At 53.7% G+C, this 16,927-nt stretch overlaps 1 pseudogene; it reads right to left on the bottom strand.

Moving 5' to 3' along the window:
- LOC131586333 (uncharacterized) overlaps positions 1-16,927 on the bottom strand; it is a 705,318-nt pseudogene that overhangs the window by 417,402 nt on the left and 270,989 nt on the right.

Raw genomic sequence — 16,927 nt, 5'->3', positions numbered from 1 at the left:
TACACTCAACTCCAAGTTGCCAGTGGATTCTAAAGATGGAAAATCCTGTTAACTGTGGATTTGGTGTGGTTTGGAGCTGGGGAAGGGTCTCATCCCCTCCCAGAGGTGCCCCAAGCCCGCTCTGCTGCCACGTCTGCACTCACAGCCCCTCACGGCTGCCCTGCCCTGGGGACATGGTGGGGACCCCTCCTGCCAGGGCTGAGGCTCCTCATGGCCCCTCGCAGCCCCTCATGGCCCCACAGAAACTCGCATGGCCCCATAGAACCTCTCATGGACCCACAGAACCTCTCATGGACCCTCACATCCCCTCACAGCCCCTCACAGCACCAGGGGCTCCTCCCAAAGGAGAAGGGGTCGGGCCCTGCTCGTTCTCCTTTTATTTCGGTCCCTTCACAGCGCCGAGTAAAGGCTGAATGGAGCCTTTCCCCAGCGTTTCCCTCAGGGTTCATTGCGGGCTGAAGCTCTGTGCTGGCGCTGGCCCCAGCACCACCATCCCTGCAGCCCCCAAGGCCTTTGCTGTCCCCCCGTGTCCATTCCCTGTCCCCGAGTCCCGCCCGGCTCTGGCAGCAGCAGCAGCCGCAGCGCAGCGGGCGCCGGCCCGGCCCGGCCGGGGCTCCCGGCCAGGAGCAGCAGCATCACCAGCCCATCCCACCTGCTCCTGCCTCGGCTTCCCAGGGCTTTTTCCAGGGCAATTCTGGACTACAGCAACAATCCCCCACAAACAGCCCTGATTCCTCAGGGCCCGGCTCTGCTGCCCTCAGCCAGCCCTCAGAGGAAGAAAGGATCGGGTTCCAGCGCTGTTTTCAGCCCTGTTTTACTCACCCTGAGGTGACAGCAGGAGGCTGTTGGTGACTTTGCCTTGGCAATTGTAGATCCTGGCTGCTCTTGCCCCTCTCCTGCTTGACACTTGAATTTTAGAAATACAACTGCAATTGTCTCCTTCAATCAGTGCTACCCACTGTGCTTTTGTCACAGGGAACTCAGGATTTTTGTTTCAGTCATCATGATCAGTAGAGATGAAAGTGCTCCTAAATCTCTGAGCGCAAAATCAAGGAGAATTAAAGCCACACAGGCCACATTTGCAGTGCTCAAACACAGCCCTGTTGCTGCTGCTGCTGAAATAGAATCAACTGACAGAGGCCATCACAGAAATTGCCTCTGCAGTGGCAAATAAAATGAAAAAATCCACCAGGAGAAATAAAAAAACAGAACTGCCCAATTCGCTTCATCGTTTCTTCTGAGCAGCAGAAGAAAAAGGAACAGGGCACCTTTCAGGCAGTTCCACAAGCTCAGGGTTCTCATTTCATGGGGAATCTGAGATGCAATTGGCCTTGTTAAAAGGATAAAAGCAAAGGGAATGAATTGGGAATTATTAGGAAAAAATGACCCTTCTTACACACAAACTTCACCAAGTCATTCCCTGCATTTCTCCTTTTCACATTCTTTCTCTCATCCACTGAGAGGTCCAGCTTATCATGTTCTGGTGCTTATCATCAACTGATTGTGCTCTTGATTTCTACCACTGCAAGAGATATAGAACCATCTAAACTGAACACAGAAACAAACTCCCTCTGTCAGCCCATCTTCACATTCCAGATCACTTTCAAGATGTCCATGGGGCATTTGGAATGATGAGCTCTCCACTGCTGGCTGCAGGCTCTGGAGATTCTTTCTCCACATTCAGCCAGGCTTGTATTCCCCAACAATTCCTGGTAGCCCATCATGTTTTCTTTGGGTAGAAGAGGAACAATGAAAACCTTACCAATGGCACAACTCCCCAGTGCACAAGGAAAAGAAAGAACAAGTTGTCAAGTTCTTCAAATATTTGTCCTGCTTTGCTGCAAGAGTTGTGCTGCATTCACAGTGTGGGAAGCCAAGAGAAGCTGCAGCTGGGGGCACATCTTGTGACAGGAGCTGTGCCTTGTTCTCCAGGACAGGTTGTTGGAAAGAACAGACAGGACTGGGGAGAAGATTCCGGGAAAATTGAAACACCTTTTTTAAGAAATGAAAATAAAATCCAAAGGAACAACCAATATGTTTTTTTCTATTTTTCTCTATTGATTTTTATGTTTCCCTTCTCCATCTTGCACTGTTTCTCCATCCCATTCATTCCAAATGGATCTCACCTCTAAGATCTGAGACTTGGCAAGTTTTAGACACTGTAAAATACCATGAGCTACACCCAGTTTTACTCCCCCTGTTTTACTTGGAAAGCAATGCTGGAGACACAAGTGCAGTGCTTGGCTCAGGTACAAATTCTGCATTCAGGGAATGTGCTCAGACAGTGTCTGACCCTCAGCAGGGACAAGGCACAGCAGCAGCCAAGGGCATTGCTGTGCCCCTGTGCAGGAGTCAAGACTCTGGCTCTTGGCTCACCAGGGCAAAGTTCCCGTGTTTGGCCAGGCTCAGGGGCTGCCCGGGGAGCGCGGGGCTCGGGGCGGGGCCGAGCGGGCAACGGACAAACGGACACGGGGACAAACGGTCCCGGTGCTTCAGTTGCAGCGGCAGCAGCGGCAGCAGCAGCAGAAGACAAAAAGCGAATTACTCGACTCCGTAGATTCTCCTCTCCCTCTCCCACTGTCCCGCACCCCATACCCGTCTCACTTTTCCTGTGTCCCCTCCTCTTCCAGTTTCCCTCTCCCCGTGCCCACCCGGGCCATGTCCCCGGTCCGCCCCCGGCCCCGGGCGGGGCTGCCCCGGCCCCGGCTCCGAGAATCCCCCCGCGGTCTCGCCTCCGCCCAGCTCTGGCTGTGCTGGCGCTGGCGCTGCCGGGCGGGCATCATTGCCTGGGGCTGGGGCGGCATCGCTGCCCTTTGGCTCCGCCTGGCCTGGCCCCGGCCCCGGCCCCGGCCCCGACCCCGGCCCCGGCCCCGGCCCCGGCCCCGGCCCCGGCCCCAGCTTCTCCCAGGGCCCGTGGAGGACACAGGTGGCGCGGCCGCTGCCGCCGCCTCCGCTGCGGCTTCCCCGGCCCGAGCTCCGCCGCTCAGCAGCGCGGCCGCCGGCCCCGAGCCGCCGCTGTCGCGTTCCAAAGAGCGAACGCCTGCGGATGCCCGGCCCGGGGAGGTCGGGGAGCGCTCGGGGGCCGTTCCTGGCCCCGGGCCGAGCACTGACGGCCGCGTCTCTTCCCCAGGGAAGGCGCAGGAGGCCCTGCAGCAGCGGTACCGAGTGGGTTCACTGCTGGGACGCGGCGGCTTTGGCAGAGTTTTCGCAGCCACTCGGCTCTCGGACGGACTCCCGGTGAGCGGTGGGGCCAGCGGCGGGCGGAGGAGGAGGAGCGGGCGGAGGGGGCGGAGGAGGAGAAGGGGGCGGAGGAGTAGGATGGGGCTGGACACGGCAGGCGCTGAGCTGAATCCGCTGTTCACTTTGGCTTACAGGTGGCCATCAAAAAGGTGCCACGGAACCGCGTCCGGCACTGGGGCGAGCTGGTGAGTGAGCGGGGCCAGCGGCAGAAGCCGGGGCGTGCCGGGCGGGGATGAGCCGGGACCCGGCAGGGTGGGAGCTGCCAGGACACCTGGAGGGAGAGCGGGCATGGGGCCAGCGGAGGGCACAGAGCATCCCGGGCTGGCTGAGGGCTTCCCGAGCCCTGGCACGGCCTCAGCCCCACTGACGGCACCGTGCTCCTCCCGCAGCCCGACGGCACCAGCGCACCACTGGAGATAGTGCTGCTGGACAAGGTGTCCACAGGCTTCCCCGGTGTGGTGCAGCTGCTGGAGTGGCTTGAGCTCCCCAGCTACATTGTTATGGTGCTGGAGCGCCCGGAGCGGTGTCAGGACCTGCGGCACTTTATTCGGGCACGGAAGTTCCTGTCCGAGGAAGAGGCGCGGGAGCTGTTCCGGCAGGTCCTGGCAGCCGTGCGGCACTGCACCAGCTGCGGGGTCCTGCACCGAGATATAAAACCAGAGAACATCTTGGTAGACCTGGACACCGGCGAGGCAAAACTGATAGACTTCGGCTGTGGCACCTACCTTCAGGAGACAGCCTACACTCAATTTGCAGGTGAGCCCACACAGGGGTAGGCTCCTGGTCCCAGCATCTCCTGGCCCAACATCTCCTGGCGCAACAAGGGTGTGGCAGGAGGGATTCTCCCAGGACTGGGGCTGGGGCAGCCAGCCTGACAAAATCCTCCATGGGTAGGGGTGGCAGAGAGGGGGAGGCAGAACCTGTGCACCAGCTGGTTTGGTGTGCAGTTGAGAATGGGCTTGGACTGCTGTGCTTCCCTGGTTTGCTTTGGTTCAAAATATGTTTTGGGCAATGCCAGCAGGGAGGATGTGGGTATGGTTTCTCCCCAGCACTGAGTGGGTATTTCCCTTTGTGTGTCATGGTCGGGCCTTGCCAGGGTTTCTGCTGCCCTCTTCCAGCACCAGTGACTTCGTTTCCAGCCACGGATTTGTACCCAAGTCCCAGGTGCTGGCGGGAGGGCAGCAGGTCACCCCATGGGCCACTGGGGAAGCCCCCACATGCCCAGGGATGCTGGGGTCAGGCTCTGGGAGCAGCAGCATCCCCCTGATGAGCTCCATCCATATTCCATAGGAACACCATCATACAGCCCCCCGGAATGGAACGACTTTGGGTGGTACCATGGCGAGGCAGCGACCGTCTGGACCCTGGGCATCCTGCTGCACGAGATGGTCTGCGGGGAGCACCCTTTCAGGAGGGGCAGGAACATCAGATGGGGCCAGCTCCCGCTGCCACAACGGCTCTCCCAAGGTGAATCCTCATCTCTGGGCACAGGGGGAACACCAGTGTTGGGAGACAGCAGCGGGCTCGTGAGCATCCCGCTCTGGCAGCTGCTGAGGAGGTGGCACATGTCCTGCTCTCCTGCTCTCCTCCAAAACAAAGAATTGATGGGAAAGTTTAGGCCCAGCTCTGAGCACATCCAGCGTGGCCTGGGCATGGGAATAGTGGGACAAAGCAGACAGGAGCCTTCTCCAACTGACCAGTGCTTTGTGGTTTCTCTCCCCAGATTGCCAACTTCTGATCAGGTGGTGTTTATCCCTGAACTCCTTGGACAGGCCCTCATTAGAAGACCTGTCCTGTGATCCCTGGATGCAGGATATTCATCAGCCCTAGAAGAAGGGAGAGAGCCACAGGCACAGTGATGCAGGGACCTGGTAAGTTACAGCTCCACACATGCCCTGGCAATCAGCAGCAAAGAAACCCAGACTTTTTTGTCCTGCCTGTGTCACTGCACTGGGCTCATCAAATGGGAACACACAGCCCTTGTGCTGGAGCTGAGCTGCTCTGCCCAACACTGGTGGGCACCATCTGAGCTGGTTTTGCTTGTCCTGGTTCACTGACAGCCGGGCCCTGGGCAGAACCCTGACAGCCTGGTGTCCCCCCAGGGAAGAAGGAGCCCCTGGACAAACTGGACCAGGTGGGGCTGCTGCTGCTGCTGGAGACATGGAGGAAAACAGCAAGGATGACAACCTCTTCCTCCACCTGGCCAGCGGCAGCTGGCGATGATGGACTTTGATTCTGGCACCTTCTTCAAAGCCAGGCTCCACAGTGAATTTTCAGGTCAGTCCAGTCCCAGGGGGATGCTCCCAGGTTTGTGCATTGGCCGGGAACCAAAGGTTTCCCCTTTGCTGGGGCAGATGCAACTGATTCCTCAGTGGCTGCCCAGCTGGTTTTTGGCAGGGCTGGGGACATGGGCTGGGGTGGTTACGAAATGGGAGTGGGATCCTGGCCCTGCCAACAGCCCCCAGCACCCACCGTGCCCCGGGCTGGGGCTGGGGCAGCCAGCCCGACACAAACAAACCCCCATGGCAGAAGCACAGGTGGGACTCCAGAACCTGAGCACGGCTGCTTTGCTGGGCAGGCAAGGAAGGGCTTGGGCTGCTCCACTCCCCTGCTTTGCTTTGGGATCATCGTGATTTTGGGGGACAGTGCAGGGGGAAAGGGAGCAAGCATGGGCTTCCCTCACCCATGGGTGGGTTTTTCCCCAGAATGTAGGGGTTGGGCCTTGCTCAAGTTTCTGACAGAGATAAGATTTTTTACCATTTTTCTTGTTTCCCCTTTTTGCCTGTAACCTATTTTCATTAATTTGTTGTTTGTTTTTCTAAAGGAAGCGTTCTAGGTGGGGTCCAGTCTGGATCAGGAAGTGCTTGGGACCAGCTGTGGCGTGGATGGGCCGTGCCCTTGGAGAAGACTGAGGACATCGTTTGGGACCAGCTTTTCTTCTGGCAGCGGATGGTGTGAGGTGGGTCCTCATCTCCTTGGCATGGGTGGGACAAGAGCTTTTGGGAGATGGCAGCGGGCACAGGAGCATCCCGCTCTGGGCAGCTGCTGAGGGGCTGGATCTGCCGTGGCTGGCTGCAGGCTGGGCACATGTCCTGCCCTCCTGCTCTGCTCCCAAAGGCAGCAGTGATGGGCAGCTTTGGGCCCAGCTCTGAGCACGGCCAGCATGGCCTGGGCACCGCGGCTGGCTGGGACAAGGGGACAGGAGCCTTCAGCTGACGGGCGGTTTCTGCTTTCTCTCCTTGCAGCCGGGCTCTGCGGATGCTGAGGCTGCTCTGGGCTCTGCCAGGGCTCTGCTGAGCTCAGCACCGGGCCGGGATCAGCCAAAGAAGAAACGGTGTGACCTGCAGCAGAGACTGGAGCATTTTGGCAATGCAGCTCAAGTCTGCAGAGTGTCCACCTCCAAGGGAAAACATGACACCCCTCAAAAATTGAACTTGTTCCATAACTTCTGAAATGAATTCCATCTGGGATGACCCCAAATTACATTTTTCATCTTGCTCAAGCTGTAGCTCAGCCCTTCTCTGAACAGTTCTGTCCCCACAGCTGCCTTTTACTCCACAAGTGCTCTTCCTTTCCCCCAGTGAGTTCCCAGCCCATCACAGTCTCCATCACACTGCAGCCTTCCTTGATGCCCCTCACCATGAGGAAGGCCAAGCCCCAGTCTCAGGGACTCATCCTGTCAGTGGCTGAAGAGCAGCAATGTCTGTCTGTGCCAGGGGCTCTTGGATGTCTCTGTATCCATGGACAGAAGGGTCTGTCTGTGCCAGGGGCTCTTGGATGTCTCTGTATCCATGGACAGAAGGGTCTGTCTGTGCCAGGGGCTCTTGGATGTCTCTGTATCCATGGACAGAAGGGTCTGTCCTTGCAAAGGTTTCCATAATATCTTTGTACCCATGAGTATGGAATGAACACAGAGAGTGAAAGTGTCAGTCACGTAGTTTGCACACTCCTTCCTTTCCATACAAGACACATCCATGCACACCCCCACGTACAGATATATTAAAAGGATAGGGATGGATAGAGATTTCCCACAGAGCTCTAACTTTGGCATAACTCACCTTGTAAGCCATGGCCAGGGCATTTTTTTTCCCAGCTCTGTGGGAGTAGGTGTCCAAGAGCTGTAGGGAACAGCATTTAGAAGCAGTTTCAGGATTTCTAGGCAGGAAAGGGAGCAGACAACCATCCATGTAACTCACCATATTCATAGGGATGGGCTGCTGGTTCTTTAGGAATATGGCACAATGGAGACACGAGACTTGGGATAATCCCAGCTCTCTGTGGATCTGTGCAAAGGTGGAGCAGCAGAAACACCTTGTGTCTTCTTTGGGGACACAAGGTCCAAGGAGCTGGGGTGGCAGAGCGTGACCTGGGCTGGTGGCAGGTGAAGTCCCATTTCATGACATCCCGGAGTGGCACAGGACAAAGCTCCAAGCACCCACAGCCCCACTGAGGAAGTCCTTGGAGTGCTGCACATCCCATAGGAAAAGCTGCATTCACTCAGTCCATTGGGATTTATCACTTCCATTTGCAACACTTTAGGTCCAAGTTTCAAACTGCAAAATTTTTACGCTCAGGACACAGTCATGAAGAACATGTATTTCAATTTCCTATTCCTTTAACTGCAGTGTAAAATATCTTAATATTGGAAAACATCCATCAAATCTGTAAAGAAAGGCAGCTAATGGATCCTTTCCACTAGCACGTGTACAAACTAAGGAACTAAAATCAAAGCTGAGTTCTCTTTTTCAAAAGATCGGTTACCTCTTTCTTACTCCAGAGTTATAGATAATTTTTCACTACACATTTGGGGGTAATTTTTATCTTTCATATTTTTTCATGTTTTCTTTTTTGTTTTGTTTTTTTGTTTTGTTTATTTGGGGTTTTTTTTTACAGAAAACATGTCCTAGAAAAGGCACATCCTTTGCTCCTGGTTCCCGTGTGGAGCAGCTCCCTTCCCGCTGGCTGAGCTGCTCAGGCAGAGCCCGGCAGCTCCTGGCCCTGCAGGGCTGAGGCTTTTCCCCGTTGCTGGGCACAGACTGATGGAGCAGCACTGCTGAACACGGGCACACGCAGAGGGAGCAGAGCAGCTGCCTTTGCCCACCTGAAGCTCCAAGGCCAAACTCTGAGCAGGCACGGCTGGAAGAGACTCACAGGCTCCCTGTTGGCTCTGCTGCCCCACTTGTGCCCGGCCCAGCTCTGCGTGAGGCAGAGGGAGAACAAGGGGCAGCTCCCTCCCAGCCCCAGCCCAGGGACCCCTCCAGCCCCGGGCCTTGGGGCACTGTCAGCACCCGCTGCTCCAGCCACCGCTTCTGCTGGCACTGACAGCAACAACCAAACTGGGGCTGGTCCCCAGGGAGCAGCAGCAGTGCCTGGATCTGATCCCTCAGCCTGGGGCAGCTCCCTAGGGGAACAGAGGGCACAGCAAGAGGGACAAAACCAGTCAGGGTCAGAGACTGGAAAAAGCCAGAGCTGGGAGCAGGAACAGCTGCTTCATTGCACTCCTGGAGAAAGCTCTGGGCTGGGTCAAAGCACTGAAAGGTGTGAAAGGCAGAGAGGAGGCCACACCAAACAATGCTCCTGTTTTCACATCCTCCTGTAATAAATGGAAATGATTAGTGCTAACTAAATTGTAACTATTTGGAAAGTTATTATTAGAAGCAATCAAGGGAATTAGTGTTACAAGGCAGATGTACCCCCTGTACAGATGTTACATGTTAAAATTAAGGTACAGGATGTAGTTTTGAGATAAGAAATGTCCTAAGACAAAATCGACCTTGAGATGGATAAAGTTGGAATGAATTTAGGCATAGGGCCTGAAAATTATAAAACATAAGACTAATTAGTGGAGCACAATGCTCACTTACATAACACAAAGCTTAGGACGCACACACAGCCCGTAAGGTTATCCAGAGAACAACGAGGATGAGTGTAAGCCTTCATCCAAAATACCACCAAAAGAAGACAGAAGACCCCCTAGCAACAAGTGAAGCATGCACCATGAAGAATAGTGATGAAAAATTAAGGAATCAGAAATAAGATGAGACTTACTGTAAACATGAATGAATAAGTATACAGTATATAAGTTCAGTTTGAATTGCTTTATTTCATATGTAAGGGGGTTGAGAAGCCCCCTCTGTACCCCGGTCAGTTTTGCTTATGCTTTAATCATAATTACTGGCAAGCTATATTCATATATATATTCATAGATATATATACATATGTATATATATATATGAATATATTCACTAAATTGTACTCTTTTACTAAATTGTATTCCTTCTATATCAAATTGCTATTCAATCCACTAAATTGTATTCTTTTATTAAATTGGATTCTTGTATTCAATTCACTAAATTGTATCATTTTTTTTCTTGTTATTAAACTGCTGTAAACTCAATAGACCTAGTTGTCCAAATTTAATTTATGACACTGCCCTTGGGTGAGTTACAGCCACAGCGAGAGGGAGGAGATGATCCCACCCATGGCTGCTGCTGGGTCCAGACATTTGCTGAGATAAAGCTGAGCCAGAGCTTCAGCATCTCTCCCAAAATCACAGAATCACAGAATGCCTTGGGGTGGAAGACACCTTAAACCTTAAGTGAACCTTATCATTCCATCAACTGCCATGGCAGGGACACCTTCCACTATCCCAGGCTGTTCCAAGCCCTTTCCAACCTGGCCTTGGACACTTCCAGGGATCCAGGGGCAGCCACAGCTTCTCTGGGCAAGCTCTGATCTCTGCCCAGGTGAGCAGGGACAGGAGCCGAGGGAACGGCTGGAGCTGGGCCAGGGCAGGGCTGGGCTGGAGATCAGCAAAAGCTTCTTCCCCCACAGGGGGCTGGGGCACTGCCCAGGCTCCCCAGGGAATGGGCACGGCCCCGAGGCTGCCGCAGCTCCAGGAGCCTTTGGCCAGCGCTGCCAGGGATGCACAGGCTGCGATTGTTGGGGTGTCTGTGCAGGGCCGGGGGCTGGACTCCATGATCCCAATGGGTCCCAGATCCCAGCTCAGCCCCTTGTGCAACTCTCACCCTTTGGCTCAGCCTTTGTGTCCCCTGGAGGCGCTGGCAGAGCTGATGGGGTGGGGCAGGAGCGGGGCAGCCCCAGCGTTCCCCTGGCAGTGACACCACAGCCGGGGCAGCCCCAGCGTTCCCCTGGCAGTGACACCACAGCCGGGGCAGCCCCAGCGTTCCCCTGGCAGTGACACCACAGCCGGGGCAGCCCCAGCGTTCCCTCCCTGGAGATGCTCCAAGGGAAGCGTCCAGAGCCGCGTCCAGTCAGCGGAACTGAGCGGCCACTGAGCACCCCCGGCCTGGGCTGCTGTGGATTCCTCTGCAGACAGCTCGGGGAAGGTCCCCTTGGCCACCCCCACAGTGCCACAGACAAGTGTCACACACAGTTACAGAGCTCTGCCCAGAGCTGACAGGGGGAGATAATTAAAAAAAAAAAACTAACAAAAAAATCACCACGAAAAAGAGAGCTCCTACCTGGCAGAGCTGTTCTACCCTTCAGTTGAGAAACCTGCATGCACACAAGACCTGGGGATGCAAAAAATGAGGCTTCATAGGCACATTTGCAGGAAAAACGGGTTTAGGACAGGCTATCAGCAGAACTGTTCTCAGCTGGGTGAAAAAGGCCCCTTTGGCAGCTGCAGGGCTCTGAATTCCCCTCCTCTGACACACTAACCCTGCTCCCAGGCTGCTCCCCACACAGGATTCTACTGGAGGACTGTGGAAAGCTGAGAGTTGGCTCTGGCTTCTCTATGTTCCATGTCCTAAAGCTGCCTGGGAGAAGAAATTTAGGGTCAACTCTACTGGCACAATCCCTCCTGGCGCAGGGCACAGCACCAGGAAGGTCTTTGCTCCTCCCTCGGCCCTCCCTGAGGAGGCTGGCAGGGCTTGCAGGTTTATGGCATTTGTCCTTGCTGCCCCTCACATCCCACTGCCCCACAAAGAGCCCCGAGCCACCCGTGAGGGACAGGCCCTGCTGTGCCAGGCCTGGGCTCAGGGCTTGGCCTTTCTGCTTCCTCCAACCCAGCCAGGGCTGGCTCAGCATTGCAGTTCCCTGTGCTGTGCCCCAAGCTCGCTCGGGCCCTGCTGGAAAGGGACCTGAGGTACCTCGATCCCCTCGGGCAGTGCATGGGAGAAAACAACAAACTTCTCAGGAGGATGGGAAACAAACTTTTACTTGCAAACTTTAGAGAATGAGGCACTTAAGAAATCTTAAAGAAAGATGGAATTACAGTGAATCACTTCACAAAACACTGACTGAACAAACACTAACCCATCAAAATTGTCCAGATTTGGAGAAGAGGAAGTCAGGAGAAGAGAGAGAGGGACAGAGATCCACAGTCAGCCTTGGATTCAGCACCATCTCAGCTGCTGTGAGCTCCAGGGCCGTGGCACATGTCAGTGTCACACCCATGTCACAGCCTCACCTGCTCTGCTCCCTCTCCCAGCTGGGGTTTTTGGGGTGCCAGGGGCTTGGCAGCCACTCTGGGGCTGGAGCAGAGGCTGCAGTGGCTGGGCTTGGGCAGTGACTGCCCCACCTAGGCAGAACTTGCTCTGCCCCCAAACACACCCTGGAGATGTCTGGGGCCATTCATCATTTCTCTGCTCTCCAACACCGAGGCAACGCACTCTGGCTACAGCTCTGAGCTCGTGCCCATGGCAACCAGCCCTGGCAATGGGGCTCCATGGAGCTGCTCTCAGGAACCCCCCAAGAGCTGGGGAGTGCCCCAAAACCTCCTGAGAAATGTGAGATACCTTAAAAATCTCGTTGGGAACATGGAATATCCAAAACTCACTAACGGGTTTCCCCTCCATTCATCATCCCCAAACTTTGGCTGTCTCATTCCAGACCCCACCCCACCTCCCCAATCCAAACCCCATCCCATCCCATTCCTGCTGGACATCAAGACCCCCTTCCCAAGACCGATTTCCCCCATTTCACACCTCCCAAACTCCATCCCATCCATCCTGCCCCACCCAATGCCCATCTCACCCCTCCTGATTTACATCCCACTTCACCCAATCCCCTTCCACGCCCATTCCACCTGATGCCTTCAGAAGGCTGACCTAGAACAGAGCCCAGACAGAGTTAAGAATAAAGTTTATTAAAAGGCCTTCAAGGACAGACCTTGGGCAGTACAAGAGCCTGGAAAGGGCTACACCCAAAATGGAGCAAAAAATAGTCAAAAAAAAAAACCAAAACCAACTCATCACGAGGTCTCACATTTTTAGAAGTTCAGGTCCATCTGCATATTTGGGTTCATTGTCCAGTTACAGCTTCAGATGATGAAGTCCTGTCCTTCTTGTTTTCTCTCTTCAGTCCACCCTTGTTTAAACTTTTGGGCCTGAAACTTGTGATAATTGTCCTTGGTATCAAGCTAGAAAAGGAATGGTTTTGTCTACCTACTCTGTGAAGAGAGCTCACAAACACTTAACAGGAAGTTCAAAAATAAAAACCTAGGCAGCACAGAATATGAAAGATATGAAAGCTAAAACTTGAGGCATCACACCCTGAGGGGCTGTGGAATCCAATAGTTTTGAGTGTGACTGTGCAGTTTTCAGTGGCATTGAGTGGTTTTGAGATCACAGTTCAAACTCTCGTTGCTTTGAGTGCCAAAAAATGGAAAAAACTACACCAAATAGCTCCACAACACCCAAGCATTTCCATGAATACCAGATAACCTTGAAGCACTAGTAAAATGTGAGGCTCTAGATGCCTTTGATGAATTTGTAGACTTTTACCTAAATTTTGTCTGTTTTAAAGGGATGAAGATGAATCAAAAGATAATCAGAACAAAATAAAATGACCACCAGCTCAGTGTGTTCCCAATGCAGATCACTGGGAATGTGGGTCATCAGGGCTCCGCACAACGTGGGTCCTCTGATGGAGGATGGAGCTGGAGCAGTGCACAAAGCTCTTCCTGCAATTGGGGCACTTGCAGGGCTTCCATTACCGGTGCCTCTGTTGGTGTTTGGCCAGGTGAGAGCTCCTGGAGAAGCTCTTCCCACACTGGGGACACTTGTAGGGCCTCTCCCCAGTGTGGATGCGCCGGTGGGTGATGAGGTGAGAGTTGTGCTTGAAGCCCTTCCTGCAGTCAGGGCAGCGGAAGGGCCTCTCATCTGTGTGAATCCGCTGGTGCTCAAGGAGAGTGGAGCTGGTCTGAAACCTCTTTCCACACTTGGGACACTCATAGGGCCTCTCCCCTGTGTGAATCATCTGGTGGATGGTCAGATGGGACCTCTGGCTGAAGGTCATCCCACATTCCCCACATTCATAGGGCCGTTGCCCAGTGTGAGTCCTCTGGTGCACGGTCAGGCTGGAGCTCCGGCTGAAGCTCTTCCCACATTCCCCACACTCGTAGGGCCTCTCCCCAGTGTGGATGCGCCGGTGGGTGACGAGGTTGGAGTTTTGCTTGAAGCCCTCTCCACAGTCAGGGCAGTGGAAGGGCCTCTCATCCGTGTGAATCCGCTGGTGCAGGAGGAGATGGGAGCTGGTCTGAAACCTCTTTCCACACTCGGGACACTCGTAGGGCCTCTCCCCACTGTGGATGCGCTGGTGGGTGATGAGTTGGGAGCTGCAGCTGAAGCCCTTCCCACATTCCCCACACTCGTAGGGCCATTCCCCAGTGTGGATCATCCGGTGGCGGATCAGGGTTTTCCTCTGGCTGAAGCTCTTCCCACACTCCAAGCACTTGTAGGGCTTCTCCCCATCCTGAAGCTGCTCATGGACCACCAGCTCAGAGCCCTGGCTGGATCTCCGGCCGCCTTCCTGGCACAGGGTGTGTCTTTCCTCCTCAGAGCACCCTGGGATGGGTTTGGAGCCCCTCCTCCTGCGGGATCTTCGCAGATTTTCCTCCCCATTGGATTCCTGCACTGTGGAGCTGCTCAAAATGGCCTCTTCCATGAGGTTCTGCTGTGGGGATTTGTCCTCCCTGGTCTCCATCCTCAGCTCCTTGTCTGGGGGAGGAAGGACAAGGAGAGGATGGGATTTGCCTCCGTGCCAGAGGGAAGAGGAAGGAGATCCCCCCAGTGCGTCCCCGGCAGGACGGCGTCGGCAGCGGGGTTGTCCTGCAGCCGGGGGCCAGGCTGGGCTGGGAGATGGAGCAGGAGAGAGGGGGAAAGGGGCACTGACTTCCTCCTCACCTGCCTGCGTGTCCTGGGGCATCTTCCTCTTCCTTGCAGCCGCCTCCTCCATCCAGCCAAGATTTGGGAATGAGAAATCCTGGATTGGGGAAAAATACAGTGTATGAGCACATTGGATTAGGGGGTTTGTTCAGCCCAGGTCCATCTCTAGAAGTCACCAGCCATCCATAAAAACCTCCCAAACACCAAGATTTAACCCTGAAAATACCTCCCAGAAGTTCCCCATCTCTGGTCTCTCCCTTTGGTCTTCAGGGGTTCCCCCCTGTCCCAGCTGCTGGGGGTCACGCTTGTACTGGGGGTCCTCTGTCTACTCGATCCCTGCCCCCCTGAGGCTGCTGGGAGTGCTGGGAATCCAAAAAGTTCCCCCCATTTCAATCTCATCAATAAGGGATGCTGGGACTCCCCACGGTCCCCACAAGGGGCATTTTCCACTCAGCTTTCGAGTTCTTCATTCTCCAAACATCCCCCGGAAAAATCCAACCCAGGGACCCCCCAGGATATCTGGGCCGAACTCGCCCTCCCCGGTCACCTGTGGGATGGGGGATGATGATCCCACAGGTGGGGGCTGTGAATTCAGGGAGCGTTCGACCTTGTGGTTCCTTCACCTTTCCCTTATCTTCCTTTTTCCCTCCTCTTCCTACTGCTCCTCCTCTTCCATCCCTCCTCCTCCTCCTCCCCCAGGAGCAGTGACACCCTCGGTGCCCCGTTCCCGAACCCCTCACAGCCCACGGCAGGAGCGGGGATGGAGCCGGGACAGGTCGGGATGGGCAGCGCGGGGCTCTCCGCTGCTCCCACCCGCTGGGGACGGGGGGAACCCGGCCCGGGGAAAAGGAGAGGGAAACTGGGAAAATTGGGGGCTGCAGATCCAACCTGGGGCTGGCTGGGGACCCTGGCTGGGGACTGCCAGCCCTTGGGGCTCCTCTGGGGAGATGCGGGAGGGGGGAACACAGAGAGGGCTGGCGGATCCCAGGAGTGGCAGCACTGGCAGGGACTGGTTTGTACTGGGGTAACTGGAACCTTACTGGGGTAACTGGGAATGACTGGGAATGAGCACAAGCATGCTGAGGGCAGCTGGGATATACTGGGAGTGACAGTGACCACACTGGGAACAACTGGAACCACACTGGGGGAACTGGGAGTGATTTGGACCATGCTGAGATGGACTGGGACTATTCCAGGGACAACTGGGATCATACTGGTAGGAACTGGGAAGAATTGCAACTATTCTGGGATCATACTCAACTGGGATCATACTGGGATCACAGTGGGAGCAGCTGGGTCCATGCTGGCTGAGACTGGGATCCCACTGAGGGTGACTGGGATCATACTGGGATTGACTGGGAGTGGCTGTGAGCAACTGGAATCACGCTGAGAGCAACTGGGAGGAGCTGGGAATGACTGGGAGTGTGCTGGGGCTGACTGGGATATACTGGGAGAGACAGGGAGTCCCAGGGATCACACTGGAGGCTACTGGGGTCATACTGGAACTGACAGGGAGCAACTGGGGGCCACTGGCCTCATACTGGGAGTGACCGGGATCAGACTGGGAGTGTGAAGGAAACTGGAAAACTGGGGAAAAAAATGAAAAAAAAAAAAAAACCAGGATAAATTCAAGGAAAATGGAAGGGAAAATTCAGGGAAAAAACAGAAAAATATCAGGGTGAAATAAAAAAAATTGGGGAAAAACTAGGAAAAAATTGGGAAAAATTTGAGAAAAACAGGGGAAAATTTGAAAAAAAATGAGGAAAACCAGGAAAAATTTGGGGAAAAAAAGAGAAAACTCAAGGAAAAAATGGGAAAATTTGGGGGAAAATGTCAGGAAAAGAAAGTGGAAAAAATCTGGGAAAAATCTGGAAAAATCAGAAAAAATGGGGAAAAAATCAGGAAAAAATAGGAAAAGAAGGAAAAATCATGAAAAAACAGGGAAAACTAGAAAGAATATTTGGGAAATCAGAAAAAAAAACTGGGCAAAAACTTGGAAAAACTGGAGAAAATCCAGAAAATAAAGAGGAATAAAATCTGGAAAGAAATAGGAAAAATCCCAGGAAAAATCAGGTAAAAATTAGGGAAATTTGAAAAGAAATTGGGAAAAAGCTAGAAAAAATTTGGGAAAGGAAGAGAGAAGAATCAGGAAAAAATGGGAAATACATGAAAAAAATTGTGAAAAATTGTGAGAAATCAGGGAAAATATCAGGAAATAAAGCCGAAAAGACCCTGGGAAAAATCAGGAGAAATCAGGAAAAAATTGGGAAAAATATTGGAAAAATGAAGGAAAAAACAGAAATATTTGAGAAAAAATTGCAAAAAAATATGGAAAATAATTTGGAAAACATCAGAGAAAAAATGTGGAGAAAAAGGAAAATCATGGGAAAATCAGGAAAACAAACCAGAAAAGGATAAAAATCTGGAAAAATCAGAAAAAAAATAATGAAAAAAATCAGGAAAGAATTGAGGAAAACCAGAAAAATTAGGGAAAGGAAAAGGGAAAAATCAGGAAAAAAAATGGGGAAAAAAGGAAAAACCACAAAAATCAAGGA

Source organism: Poecile atricapillus, chromosome 19 (assembly GCF_030490865.1).
Source record: "Poecile atricapillus isolate bPoeAtr1 chromosome 19, bPoeAtr1.hap1, whole genome shotgun sequence".
Taxonomy (NCBI): Eukaryota; Metazoa; Chordata; class Aves; order Passeriformes; family Paridae; genus Poecile; species Poecile atricapillus.
The sequence above is the reverse complement of the archived record's forward strand: the minus strand, read 5'-3'. Positions and strand labels throughout refer to the sequence as shown.